Source organism: Pelmatolapia mariae, linkage group LG2 (genome assembly GCF_036321145.2).
Source record: "Pelmatolapia mariae isolate MD_Pm_ZW linkage group LG2, Pm_UMD_F_2, whole genome shotgun sequence".
NCBI lineage: Eukaryota > Metazoa > Chordata > Actinopteri > Cichliformes > Cichlidae > Pelmatolapia > Pelmatolapia mariae.
This window is the reverse complement of record NC_086228.1, coordinates 29,404,816-29,419,554: the sequence shown is the minus strand read 5'-3', so window position 1 is coordinate 29,419,554 and position 14,739 is coordinate 29,404,816.

Below are 14,739 nucleotides of genomic sequence, written 5' to 3'. Positions count from 1 at the left end.
ACTGTCTGTATTATCACAAATACATTTGATTCATGTGTTTGAGTGGTCAACACAATTCATCTTGAAAATCTCTAATAACACATACACTTACATGTGTCCTATCCCCACTGTTATCCTTCTATCAGTGTCTGTGGGTGTGAGCTGTGTTGGATGGGAATGCTCAGAGATAAGAGTGCATGTACAGTTATTCCACTCACACCAATTCAATTATACAGTTGAGGCCAGAATGATTAGCCCCACAGGAATTATGGAACATTTTCCTAAACTTCTTCCCAATGTTTACAGCTTTGATGAAACTTCATATAATCAAACATTCACCAGTGCTATTTAGCACTATTCAACTTTTGATAAATTTTGTAATATAAAATACATTTTTAGGCTTTATACCAAATATAGTAAAAATATTAGCCCCATGTGAATGTTTGCTTTCAAAACACACCTACAGTAATTAACCAATCAGCTTTGAAACCACACCTGTGCAGTCAATTGGCTTCCTAACAACGTCCAATCAGCATAAAGACTCCAAGGAACAGGGCACTGCAACACATGAGAGGGACTGCTGTTCCTCACCATGCCAAAGACAAAGGAAACCAGTCTGGAGCTCAGACAGAAGATAGTAGAGGCTCATGATAAGGGGGAAGGCTACACTGCCTTTTCCAAGCGACTGACAGTGTCTAGAACTGCTGTACGTTGCATCATTGCCAAGTACAAGGAGACAAATTCTGTAAGAAACAAACCTGGCTGTGGCTGTAAGTGCAAGATTTCAAGAACTCTGGTGAGGAAGATAGTCAGAGATGTCAGCAAGGAACCCCGGATATCTGCCAAGATGATTGTTGCTGACCTGGCCTCTTCTGGAGTTGATGTTTCAAGGAACACACTTGGGAGGGCTCTTGATTGTGGTGGGCTTCAGGGCCATCATCCCAGAAGAACCCCTTTACTCGAAGAATGGCACATCACAGCCTGACTGAGGTTTGCCTGTGAACATTTGAAAGGTAAAGATGAGTTTTGGAAGTCTGCACTTTGGTCTGATGAGACTAAACAGGAACTGTTTGGGCACATGGATGTTGCTTATGTTTGGCAAAGAAAGGGACAGGCCTTCAACCCTAGGAACACAGTTCCCACAGTTAAACATGGTGGTGGGAGCATCATGCTGTGGGGCTGTTTTGCAGCCTCAGGCACAGAGAGCCTCTTTCAGGTGCATGGCATCATGAAAAAAGAAAATGATGTTCAAATCAAATCAAATCAAAATGTATTTCTATAGCACATAAAAATACAACAAAGTTGACCAAAGTGCTTCACAGTTGGTCAGAGCAATAGCATAAGACAGAATAAAAAAGAAACAGTTAAAAGGAGGGCAGGAAGCAATATGACAATTGTTTGAAACAAAAACTAGCCACGAAATAACATACTAGATTAAATCAAAAGCCAGACTAAAATAATAAGTTTTAAGATGCAATTTAAAAGACTGGTTGGACTCAGAGGAACGAATATAAGGAGGGAGGTTATTCCAGAGTCTGGGAGCTAAGACAGCAAAGGCCCGATCACCTCTGGACTTCAGACGAGACCTTGGTTGTGTCAGGAGCATTTGAATGGAAGATCTAAGTGCCTTATTAGGGATATACAACTGAAGGAGTTTGCATAGACAAGTTATTTAAAATTTTAAAGGTAAGCAAAAGAATTTTGAAATTGATACGATAATCAACAGGCAGCCAATGTAGGTTGGCTAAAACTGGTGTGATGTGGGCATAATTTCTAGTACCAGTTAAGAGACGTGCAGCTGCGTTTTGAACTAACTGGAGCCGGTGAATAGAGGAAGGTGGGAGGCCCAAGTAGAGGGAATTACAGTAGTCTAATTTGGAAGTGATAGGAGCATGAATGAGCTTTTCAGTGTCCTTCAAAGGGAGGTATGGCTTTGCTTTAGATATCTGACGCAGCTGACTCGGAATGGCCCGAGTCCACAGTTAGAAGAAGATCATTAAATCCCTAAGTAACGCTGTCTCAGTGCTATGGCGAGGTTTAAAGCCAGACTGAAATTTTTCATTGATACCGTTAGTATCAAGTAAAGTCTGAAGTTGTTATAGAACTGCTTTTTCCAGAATTTTGGATATAAGAGGGAGTTTGGAGATTGGTCTGTAGTTAGTTAAAGCACTAGGGTCAAGATTCTTTTTCTTTATAATGGGTTGCACGACAGCGTGCTTAAATACTGACGGTACACAACCTGATGACAGCTATACATTTAGTAAAAGTTGGATACAGGGACCAATAGTGGGCAAAGCTTCCTTAAAAAAATGAGAGGGAAGGATATCATGGGGGGAATTAGAGATGATCACTTATAGCTGTTAAATCAGAATAGGACAGTGGCTTGAACTGTTGAAAGACAGTTGAGCATTCAGGGACTGGAACAGGGTCAGAAAGTAACAATGATTGAGATGAGAGAAATGCCCTCAGAACTGAGATTTTGTCAGTGAAATAGTTTTAAAAATTATCACAAAGTACAGGGGAGGCATCCCTATAAGTGAAGGGGCAAGGGTTTATCAAGGAATTAAAAATACTAAAAAGGGTTTGGGGATTATGGCAGTTAGACCTAATAATACTAGAGAAGAAGGAAGATTTAGGAGCTTTAACAGACATTTTTAGGGGGAATATGCAGAAATCTGCTCTTTCGACAAGACAATGACCCAAAGCATACATCGAAATTAGTCCAACAGTTCCTCCAATACCAAAACCAGGATCCTGGAGTGGCCTGCACAGAGCCCAGACCTCAATCCTATTGAGAATCTGTGGCGAGTACTCAAAGCGAATGCCCATGCTCAGAAACTGTGCAATTTGGACCAGCTAGAATAATCTGCAATGGAGGAATGGGCCAAAATCCCTCAGGAGACCTGTGCCAGCCTAGTAAAGACCTACTCTAAGGCTGTTGTCAGTTGTGGCTCACAAAGGGTGCAGTATTGACTATTAATGGCCATGGGCTAATAATTTTGGATGTCTCATTTTTGACCTTTCTTGTTTCAACTCTTGTATCAATAACATATCCTAATTAAACTTAGTGGACACTGTTATTTTGGAAACACTTTTTGTTAATGGTCATTTTCATATTGAAATCAAGTGTTGTCTAATTTCATAAGGGTGGCTAATAATTTTGGCCCTAACTGTATTTCCTTTTATGTTTTCAGCACTAAATCACAACAAAGTGTCCTCAAGGCACTTTACCATGTAAGGTAAAGACCCCTCAGACCCTAACCCCAACAATCATATGACCCCCTATGAAGAAGCACTTTGGCGACAGTGGGAAGTATAAACTCGATTTAAAATTTGCTCTAACTAGAGGATAACATAGCCGATGATGTTCTGTGCTGTGTTGATGACCCTCAGGAGTGTCTCTTCCCGAGCAGTGCAACCACACTAGGATGCAATACGCTAGCATACTCTTAAAAGAGCATCTGTAGAAGGACACCAGCAGCTCTTTGTCTCAGGTTTATGGGAGAAATTACAGTTTTCTGAGCCAGAGAACAAACAGCGACCATAAATGGGAGTTTTTAAAGATGTATTCACAAAGGTGCACTGTGTAGTGAAAAGCTAAGGGCAAGTGAATCAGTCCTAGCCAGTACTGATGGACACAGGTGCATCTGCTGAGAGGGAGACTGTTAGATTAGGCCGGACTGTTTAGTGAGATGCTGCAGTTGAACGAGTTTGCATGCTGAGACCTTACTCAGGGAGGGGGGACTGATGGGCGGGTGGAGATCTGGAGCTGGGTCTCAGCGGAGAGTGGGCAGGAAGGAGAGTGACAGGTGAATCTGAGAATTCTCCAGGACAGTTAGTCTGTGTGAGAAGCACATACTGTAACCAGGTGAGGGAATGCTGAGTGATCTTCCGGGGAGACAGTGAAGTGCTTCAGGCAGGGAACTGGGATACAGACGGGGAAACTGAGTTAATGGCAGAATCACAGAATGAACACAGGCCAAGTTTCCACCACTGTGGACGTAACCAGCTGGTGTGAGTCCAGAAAGGGCAACTCCACCCAACTCTCCACCTGAAACAGACATACACAGGAACCCCACACCTGCCCAAACCCTGTCAGTACTCTCGCTGCAGATTTTAAGATCAGCTCTTCAGAGAGTTTTTAGGACATCCTGATAAGAACAAATTACAATAGTCCAGCCTAGAAGTAATGAATGCATGAACTAGTTTTCCAGCGTCAGTCTGATGCCTGCCTCCTGTCAGACACAAAATCTGTGATCTACCTGCAGGATGCAGGCACATTCGGCTGGTAGAACTTGTGTAGCAAAACTGGGATGATTGTATTAAAAGTGGAACTAAAAACCACCAAAAGTAGCCTGGTATAAGTGCAGGATGAAGTGCTGTGCCATGTTTATTGCATGACCTACTGACCTGTTGGCTCTATAGGTGAAGTGCTGGGCGTCCAGGAGAGGGTCAGTGATTTTAGATAGGATAGTACCGGACACTCAAATGCTCAATAAGCAGAGTTTGGCAAACACACAGAAGGCTGAAACACCACATCCCACCATGTTTACGCTGACAGTGATGGTAATCATTGGGCAGTACAATAAGACAGACCATTAATGCTGTGTCCAGAACTGAACAATAGTTCCTCAGTAATGGTCTGTCAGAACTGCTCGCGTGAAGCGTGGGCCGTACATGGACATTAAACATGAAAAACAAGTTCCTGTACGTTTCCATTTATGATTGGCAAATTTAATGAGCAGGAAAAGGATACGTGTATGTTAGCAGCTGATGCTGCACCTAACATCAGTGCATTTTATTTGACAGATCATTTTTTACCAAAATGTTACAATTTCGTCCGGGGTCAACCTTCAGGCTCAATAAAGTTTTATTGAATTGAATGTGATAAAGTAGTAATGAAACACAGAAACGTGGATCTGAGAACAGTTGAATATTATTGTCACAAATGTAGCAGTAAAGTTATTGACTCAAAGGAAATGAAGAGAACCACACAGTCCAACAACTAAAAAATTAACCATTTTAGCAAAACTACTGATGAGCGAGTGTCTCACTCTTTAATCCAGACCTTCCCTAAAGTGTGGGGCCCGCCCCCTAGGGGGGGCGCAGAGCCATTGCAGGGGGGGCGCGGTATGAAAAGGGAAAAAAAAACAAAAAACAAAACACTGCTAGCACGGGGCGCCTACACAAACGCAAAGGAGGAGATGAAGCATCGCTGAATATGTTTCCAAACTAACTTCATTCTAAGCCAAAGACTAGAAAATATGGTGAAGCATATCTTCCCTTTGGCTTCACCTGCAGAAGTGCCGAGGTAGGTCTCCCTGCAGGATTGGTTTTCCCTTCGTCGGGAGCAGCGCTGGGTTCTCCAAATCACGGACAAACAGTATCCCACATTCTTGATTTTTAGTTCACAAACACCTGTTGTAACGACTAACTACTCCTGACATTTTGGAGATGTTAGCTCTTTATACAGTAAAGTTACAGCGGGATACAAATAATATCAGGCTCATCCTGCCACAATTTGTTCCCCCAGTTCAAATAATGGACAAACAGTATTCCACAGCTGTTTATGTTTTTGAACCCATTTTGCAGAGGGATTTTTTGAAAAATGTATTGATAGCAATGTTGAATATTATTACACAGGAAAAAAAACAACTACATGTAAAATAATTACACCGTGACACCTCTGCCTTTCTAAATGGAGGGACAGTAACTGCGTGTGTATATGTAAGCGTGTAAAACCTGCAGACAGTCAGATTAACAGTATTGTGTCACTATCTGCCATTCTGCAATTCATCTCATGTAAACAATAACGTGGCGCACAGCGTGACGTGGAAAAAGCCACATACCTTTGATGTTGCGTGATGAACTCTGTATTCCTCGTCCACACGTAAACGCAAAAAAGGAGTTTTAAAAAATCTCCGTTCTCGGTGATTCGAAACGCCGTTTACGTGTGGACGAAACAGCTGCGTTTTCAAAAATACCCGTGTAGGTGTGGACGTAGCGTAAAAGAATTAGTTTATTTTATTACTACCTGTAATTTATTGCAGATTACTTGTATTTGCTTAATTGTTTACTAAATGTTTGAGGTGTGAAATAAACCGCAATGGAGCAAAATATGGATGTGTGTGGTTGAAGGATGTGTGCGTGCGTGTGCGTGTGCGCGCACGCGTGCACGCGCGGGGGGCGGGGGGGCGCGAACATTTTTCTTGTAAAACAAGGGGGGCCCAGCAAAAAAAAGTTTGGGAACCACTGCTTTAATCTAAGGTACTTGCTCTACTATTTAGGTTCAACTGTTAGTGCTACAGGACATCTTTATGCCTGTGGTTAGTTCATATTTTTTGTTGTTATATTGCCCCATTCTCACATTCTCACACAGTAACTTGGTGTTCGCTCTCTCTGCAGTAGAGTATCACTTCCTGTTCCTGTTCCAACACACAGTGGTGTATCTGTGTAGCTTTTCTGCATAGCAATTAGATATGTGCATATTTTTCACTTATAGAGTCCCACCTGGAAGCTCCAGGATTTGATCAACGGATCAGTTTATGTTTATAATGCAGCTCATCGTATTTGTTCAGTCCAGCATGTATTTCATTGAAAATGGCATTTTCTTCTTTTTTCTGACTGGACATGTCTCATTAAAAATTATTCTACATGTGTTTTTTTTTTAATTCTCTTTGATTGTGAAACTATATGCAATACAGAAGCTGCAATGTTAGTGTTTTATTCGTGTGTGCTGAAGAATGGGACTCATAAAATTATAATTCATTCAAATAAAGTTTGAAGAATAGATGTGGCGCCTTGGCCAGCTGAATGTGAAAATTGCAGTCGTTCAGATCCACACTGAGGTTAGAGCACAGGAACTAAGAAATAGTTTTTCATTTTTGAGGCACAGACTGGAAGTCTTTTCCTTCAAAGTTCCAAAGTACTAATAAAAGATGTCTTTAAAGTTCCTTTGACCTCACTATGTAACCGCCGGGCTTCTCATCCTGCTCCCTCACTCGTCTTCTGCATGTGTTTAATATGCTAAAAGGTCCTTAGCTGGATTTGAAGCTGTATTTACTCTCTCAGGTCTCGCTGTCAGCCCTCAAAGAGCCAAACATGGTACGGCGTGTTCACATAGACCCTTCCAGAGAAAACACTGTATATTTATAAATCCAGGTTTCATCTTTCGTTTAAGGCAAGACCTGCTGTGACTCCACGCTTTATATCCACATTGCAATATTACAGCACATTACTGTTCCATTAGACTCAGCAGCTGCTTGACCAGCCAAGTCTAATGGAAAGACATAGAGCAGCGGCGCGAGCCAGCACTGGACGCTTCACTGCCCCACCAATATTCTGGTCAAACGATTCAATTACTACTTCAACAGAGCAGTGAGCCAAAGAAAGCAGGCGGCCCCACTCTGTGATCGTGTGTGTGTGTGGAGGTAAACTAAAAGGGGACCTAACTGAACCCAGCTGCTCCACTGAGACGATGCTGCAATGAGGCCAGAGTGCTACATTAGTGTGGATGGATGGAGTGAGAGGCAGACAGAGATAACAGAAAGCGACGGGTGCTGAGGATTGGGCTTTGATGTAGACGGGGAAGCAAGCGGCGGGGATTGTTTTTCTCCACACTTTGGTGACAATTTGATATTTTTTGTACTCTGCAGAAGAATCCACTTTTCAGACTGCTGACACAAGAAGCACACAGAACATCAAACTATCAGCAGTGGCAGGAGAGAGCCTCGTTGGGAACGAGTCACAGAATCCTTCACAGACACGCTCGTATCTTTGTTCATCACCCAAACATCACTTTCAACAATAGCCAGGTTATTATATTGCACTTTTCTTTATACAGCATGTGTCATTCACACAAGCTGTGACGATCATACTTCATACTCTGATGAACACATCAGAGACCAACGTTTGACCGAGCACACTTTGGCATGTAGGCTGGAGCAGCCAGCGAGTCAGTAGACCCACACATACGAAAAAAGATTTGTCTTTAGTTTAGCCAATGAAACGTTTCCACGTTCACAGGCAATTATATATGTAAAATCTTTATATCCTTAAAAATAGTTACAGACATCTGCTGTAATCTATTACTGTCAGAACAAGAGCAGTAGTAATTGTAATCCTATTGACAATGATGGGGAACCTTTTTCTTTAGAATAATTATTTTGTACTTTCCAGAAATGCAGTGTTATGTGTAGTGAAGTGTTTTCATATTGTTTCATTGCTTCTTTTCCTTGTGGTTTCAAAACTTCCTCCACCTCTTGTCATTTTCAGCACTGCAGAATAGTGCAGATGTAGAGTGCAGGCAGCAAGCTGTGTTTTAATCTGATCCAGTTTATCTTTGCCCACTGCATGTATGGTCAGCTGCAGTCTGAAGCAATCTGAGCAGTCAGTAATAGTAGGAGTGCTTAATAAATGGCATTTAAACGACCGAGCCTGGACACCAGTTTACCTCAGTGGGTGAGCAGGCGACTGTTCCTGGTTTGAGTCCAACCTGCAAAGACGTTTTATGTCTTTTTTTAGGATGCCTGATGATGTCTTAGCTCACATTTATGCAGTTCACCAACTTCCAATTAACCTCCTGCTCCAGACTGGGTGTTATTTATCCATATTTCATTTTTTGTTTGTTTTTAAACTCAAGATTTCTTTTAGTTTTGGCCTTAACCTCGGGTTATTCAAAGTAGGAGGCTTCTAAAGCTATCTGTTTTTAATACTAACATTGCAGTGGTTTCCTATTCATTTCAATAGGAGGGGGCTAAATGAATCTGCGTAGCCAGAACCAGTAAGCCCTGAAATGCAGATTTAATATGTGCAAGCTTGTATTTTGACAGTGTATTACTATTTGGGTAGTCAATGTGGGACAAAGTGTGAAAGAGTCAGCTAGAAACATGTTAAATGCATGTTTTTTTATTTATTTTGAAAGTCTAGCAAACTTCCTGTGAGTCACCAGAACTCTGAATGTTCATTGGCTGAGTGAGGGCCGTGCTTCAGTCTGAGTGGTTCTGATAAACATGCTCACACACACAAAGGATCAGCCATGTTGACTTTCACACTTGTTGAGATATGGTCACATTGCCACACACTGGTTGCTATGGCGACTAAAGGCTTTAAGAGAAGGGGTGAAAACCCTGCTGTATGAGTCATGCTTAATTTATGCTACTGCAGTTGATCCATTTGTGGAGGATTTGAGTTTGGAGAGCCTGTGGAGAGAAGTTTGAACCACCACAAACCTCTAAAACTGTACGTGACTCAGTGTGAATGGCACTGTGCACAGGTCGGTCAGGTTCAGCAGGAACAGAAGAAGTGAAAAAACAATATCGAAGATCAAAAAATATGACATGAAAAGTAGAGAAAGCAGCTGCAGTCGACACCTTTCATTGTTTCTCTGCTTCACTGCTGTTCTTTGTGTGTCATTAACTTTGTTCTTGGCCAGCTGACGGACCAACAGCAGTATAGACCGGCTGTACCACACACTGTGCACACAGATGCTATCTGTAGGCAGACGGGCAGTCTGAAGCTGCCCACGGACTGCCAATGCACTGCCAGCGCTCAACTATAATTTCCCCGTCATTCAAATCGTGGGAGAAAGGGAGGCGCGCTCAGAGCTGGCTGCACTGTGTGTAATATGGATCTGGTCGCAGTGTAACGGCGCCCTGTGCACCTGATTTCCAAAAGACATTCAGGAGCTGTTTTAGGAGGCTGTGCCGAGCTGGGAGTTAGGACAGAACTGTAAATCCTATAGTAATATAATAATTCATTTTTAACGTACATATTCTGCATGTAGAGCAAAGTAACATTTTAGCAAAAAGAATAAAACATGTTGTAGTGCAGCATCATAGATAACCTGTTCATCTAAGAGGCCAGCGGTGTGGAACAATGCAGAGAAGATTTCTAATGTTCAGTATCTCTGCTCGTTTGCTTTCTTCTAGTCGCCCCGCCCCTCGCAGCGTTCCTCTCTCCCGTCGTCTTTATGTTCCATCAGTTTTTATCTCTCTGCATTTTGCTGAACAGCACAGATGTGAACTCCGGACAAACATATCTGCTGTGTGCTGCTGTGTGTAATCCCCCTCTTCTTCTCTCTCAGCTCTTATTTCTTTCATCGCTCGCCTTTTCCTCCCCTCCTCTGTCATCTCTTTGTGCTTTTGCATTTTAAGCCGTTTTGTCATTTGGGTCAGCTGTATGTTTTGGCGTCCTCTTCTTTGTGCGACTCTTCATCCTTTCTCTGGTCGAAGAGTGCAGGCCACGTGAGAGACGGCTGACAGGCAGCGTTTTCATCTTCCACCATTTTTCAGGCAGACAGCGTCTGATTCATGTGCCCATCATCCTGTCTGCCCGAGGGCCATCGAGCCAGGGACAAAAGATGCAAGCAGTCGAGCATCTCTTTCTCTTCTCTCTCCTGTGTAGATGTTTTCATTATCCTCCTCTCTGACTTGTGTCTCCTTCTTTGCTTGTCACTCTGCTGTGCTTCTAGCGTCGGTCTTGCTCTGTCAGTTTTTCTCCTTTCGTCCGTGATACAGCCACCATCCATCAGTCGCTCTGCTGTTTTCTCCCCTTTATCTCTTTCTTCTCCGATCATGACCTTCATCTCTCTCCTTTCTCTGCTCCCTCCACTTCTCTGGGTTTCTGAGCTGGTTCATTTCATGGAGCAGAGAATGATGGGTGTTTTTGGAAAATTATGTAGGACAGTGAATTTATTTGATCCAATCTCAGCCGGTGTATTTGATTGTTTAAACAGTGTGATTGTGGCTGGCGATGGATCCAGCTTCAGCTGGACAGCCACATGTCCCAGAGTGCTCACCAGTCACAGACTGAGCATCAGAAGGACTGAGCGACTGAGCTTCTTGCCACTGTGAGTAAATCAGAATCGATCTAAACCAACAGGCCAGTGCAATCTGCATGCGGACACACCCTCATTTCTATCTAAAAAAGCAAACATTTGTATATAAGGAAACATGTTCACCTCCAGGTGAAGCAAAAAAAGCAGTGACGATGCTGTAAGGGAGTATCCTCCACAAGTTAAGGCACAAAGAAAATCCAACTGGCGTGGCGATGGGGTCGGATAACAACAAAAGAAAGACTCTCGCTGTGGTTCAAGTATGAAAGAGAAAAACCTGGACATCAAAGTTAATATGGAACAAAAAGCTAACAGACAGTAAAAGCAGTAAACAGGACGAGCAGGTAATCTGTCAGCCAGGGAGGAGAAAATGACTGCAATAGAAAAAAGTCATTCCATACTGTCCAGCATCCACAGAGTAGTGCCGAGCATGAGCGTGTAAGTGACGACATGCAGAAGAAACATCAGAGAAATGTTTTAATGAAACGTTTGAAGCTTGAGCAGTTGTGCTGAGACGCCTGAACACACAGGGCTTGGGTGCTGTGGCCCTCTGAGCAGGAAGGGTGGATGTTCTGACTCATGTAAAACACACGTACGTCCACCAACATCAGATTCACTTAAACTGAGTATCAGCGATGTGTTAGCTCATGTGTGTGTCTGCTCTTGTCTGTGACTCACTAGCTGTCTGTCTCTCTGCTCTTATTAAAACTATCCATCTGTTAGAGTGAATTGTTAAATGTTTGTCATTTTTATGCTTACCATCCCTACGAAAGGAATTTCACTGTCCCCCTCCCCAGATTCTCGAGGTTCTGGGTGGGGGGCTGTAGTCTTTTATTACAGGCAACATCCTTGTGAAGGTCTTTTTTGATGTAAGCTTCCTGCCCAGCAGGAGGTCTCACACACACACACACACACACACACACACACACACACACACACACACACACACACACACACACACACACATTCTTACTTACATACAGAAGTTCACACATATACATACAATGCCTTAGAACCATGTGGGCGTTGCTTTGCTGTGTTTTGTGTGAACTGTCTCTCAATAAAAGGCAGCGAGAGGAGGCCGGATTTGGGGTCATTTTCGTGCTGGACACAGATGAGGCCTCCCTTGCGCAAGTAATCGATCGAACGCTGTTGCCTTGTTTTCTTTCATGATGAATAAGTCTCTAGAACTAGCGGGGTTTGTGGGAACAGACCCAACACCATCTCTGCATGGATACACCACTGCACAGTGCTTACTGTGTGTGTAATCACATTTACTGTCACTTTGGTATGGTCCTGGTACCGGGCCATATTGGTTATTAAAATATGAGCAACCAAGTGATGGTGGCACACTCGGCCCTCCCAGTGGCAACGATGGAGCGGAAACTGCAGCAGCATTACGCTGGATTTCTGCTGCATCTGATCTGACAGGCTTGCACTTCAGACGTTTAAGAACACTTTCACAATCACTGTCATTGACTTTGTGTGAGAAACTGTTGGAATTATAAGCTCACTGGATGTTTTTCTGTGGTCCAGTAGACTTTGTGTATCCATGTATTTCATTAGCCTGGAGCTGTGAAGCTCTGAGTCTACAGAAGACCTCGAAGCAGCACGTCAGGAAAAGGCTTCCGCTGGTTTGATAGCTGTCACTGATAAGTTAGAGTGCTCCTTTTCTTCTTTGTCTTTTTTCCATGTGTGTGTGCGTCATGTAGTGCATTACAAGATAGGAAGCAGCCACAGTGAAGGACAAGCATTTCTCATCCATTTATGAGGCCGTCAGCATAAAAGGCAGCCAAGCTTGTTAATGAGCTAAGACTGAGCTGAAGCGCGCACACACACACACACGCACACACACACGCACACACACACACACGCACACACACACACGCACACACACACACACACACACACACACGGGCTGAGTCACATGAAGTTCATGTGTCACACTCACTATCAAAGAGCAGCTCTATTCATGCACCTCAGCTGACACACGGCTGTGTGGGGATCAGAGTTCATCTTTATTTCATGTTTAAAAGGAATATTTGACATTATGAAACCCGTCTTCCTCACTGTGTGTGTGTGTGTGTGTGTGTGTGTCACAGAGAGAGACTCAGAATTATGATGAAAACATATAGTTATGCTACATTGTTACTGCTGTCTTTTAGGAGTAAGCACAGAGTTCGTTCCCAGTACAACGACCACAGTAACACTCACATACAATATTTGTGACGATGTGAAACCATTAGGTGGAGGGTTACTACTGTTACTACTGTCAGCTGACAGCAGGAAGGTTCCTGATGAAAACACAAATACTTCAGTTACTTCAAAATCCTCTTTAATGCTAAATATTAGAACTGTTATTCATTTGAGACAACAAGCTGAATAACTGGAACTCTTATTAGTTACACTACTCTACTTGAAGTTGTTTTTCCCGATATCAACCTGACAATAATGTTGATATGTGTCCGGGGATGGGCGTCCAGGTACACACCGGCTCACTCCTTGGTGGCTGCTTATCGGGGCCTGGAGCCTGGGGCTCGCTCGGGCCACTTCGGGGATGGGGTGCCCTCGGCCTCTCGGCCTGGGGCTCGGTCACTCTGGCACAGCTGGCTGCCGGTGGAGCTCACGGGCACGTCACTGCAACCCCCCCTGGCTCCTGCTCCGCTGAGTGACCCCTCATCTGGGACTCTCCTCAGCTCTTTCTGGGATAGTGGCACGGCTGCCCCTCAGTTGGTCTTCCTTGGTCTCTTGTGTTCTGGGGGCCTCTGGATGTCTGGAGTTTTGATCTCCTCCATACCTGCTTCATGTCCTGGAGGATGGGGCTGTGGCCCCCCCACACCCTCTAGCAGATCATTACATGAAGGAACCTTTTAAAAACAAGCGCGTTCATGCTCACAGGTGTACACACGGGTGCTCACACACACAAACTACACCCTTTTTGGCTCCTACCTCAAAGCACACTGTGCGCTGTCGATCTTACGTGCTGCACAATAATATTTAATATTTAGTATTTACTGTTATATTCACATAGATCATTGTGATGTTGTTTATTCTATTACTCTCGTTTTCTTCTGCTTGTTTTGTTTTTTCTTTCTCAACAGGTGATCCAGGTGATCGATATATGTATTTTTTGTCTGCTTATTCTGTTGGTTTTTGTTTTTTGCCCTTTTTCACCGTCCCTCTTCTCAGCTGTTTTTCTTTCCCTCTTTCTTTCTCCCCTTTCTTTCCACCAGTCAAGTCTGTCCCGTATTCAGCAAGTGAAAATAAAATAAACAATAAAAGGTGAATCAAATAGACCATTACGGCAAGGCTGGGATGGTCCATTTGGTAAAGTAAATCCGTTGGGCATCTTTCTTCGCCTTTAGACAATAATTCTGATGGCAAAAGAGCCAAACGGGACAGGCAAAAAAAATAAATAAAATAAAAATAAAATAAAATAAAATAATGTTGATATCAGTTCACCAAGCCCATACCTTTAGTTATTTAAAGACACGTTTGTCTTTAATAAACGTGATCTATGACACCAAACATCACAGAGTCTGCAGAGTAACTTGTATTGGATGCATGTGTTGCAAAACTTTCAAAGTATATATCACAGAAAAGGATGTGCATTGCATCTCTTGTATACAGAAGGACGAAAGACATTTGGAGCTATTCTTTGTAGATATTAGATCGTTTAGCTGTGTTTATGTGAGAGAAGAGAATACACTCACATCAGTAAAACATGAGGGGTTTTATTTTCCTGCTTAAAGGATCATTGGAACAAACACACGTTTGTGGAGCTGTGAGTCAGAGAGCACACAGAGTCAGTATGGGTCACACTGGGCTCTGTATGTTGGCCGGCTTCCAGTGGACCAAGCCAAGCAGATAATAAGGCAGCAGCACCTCACTGGCCAGCGGTTCAAAAACCCTCAGCGCTGTGTGAG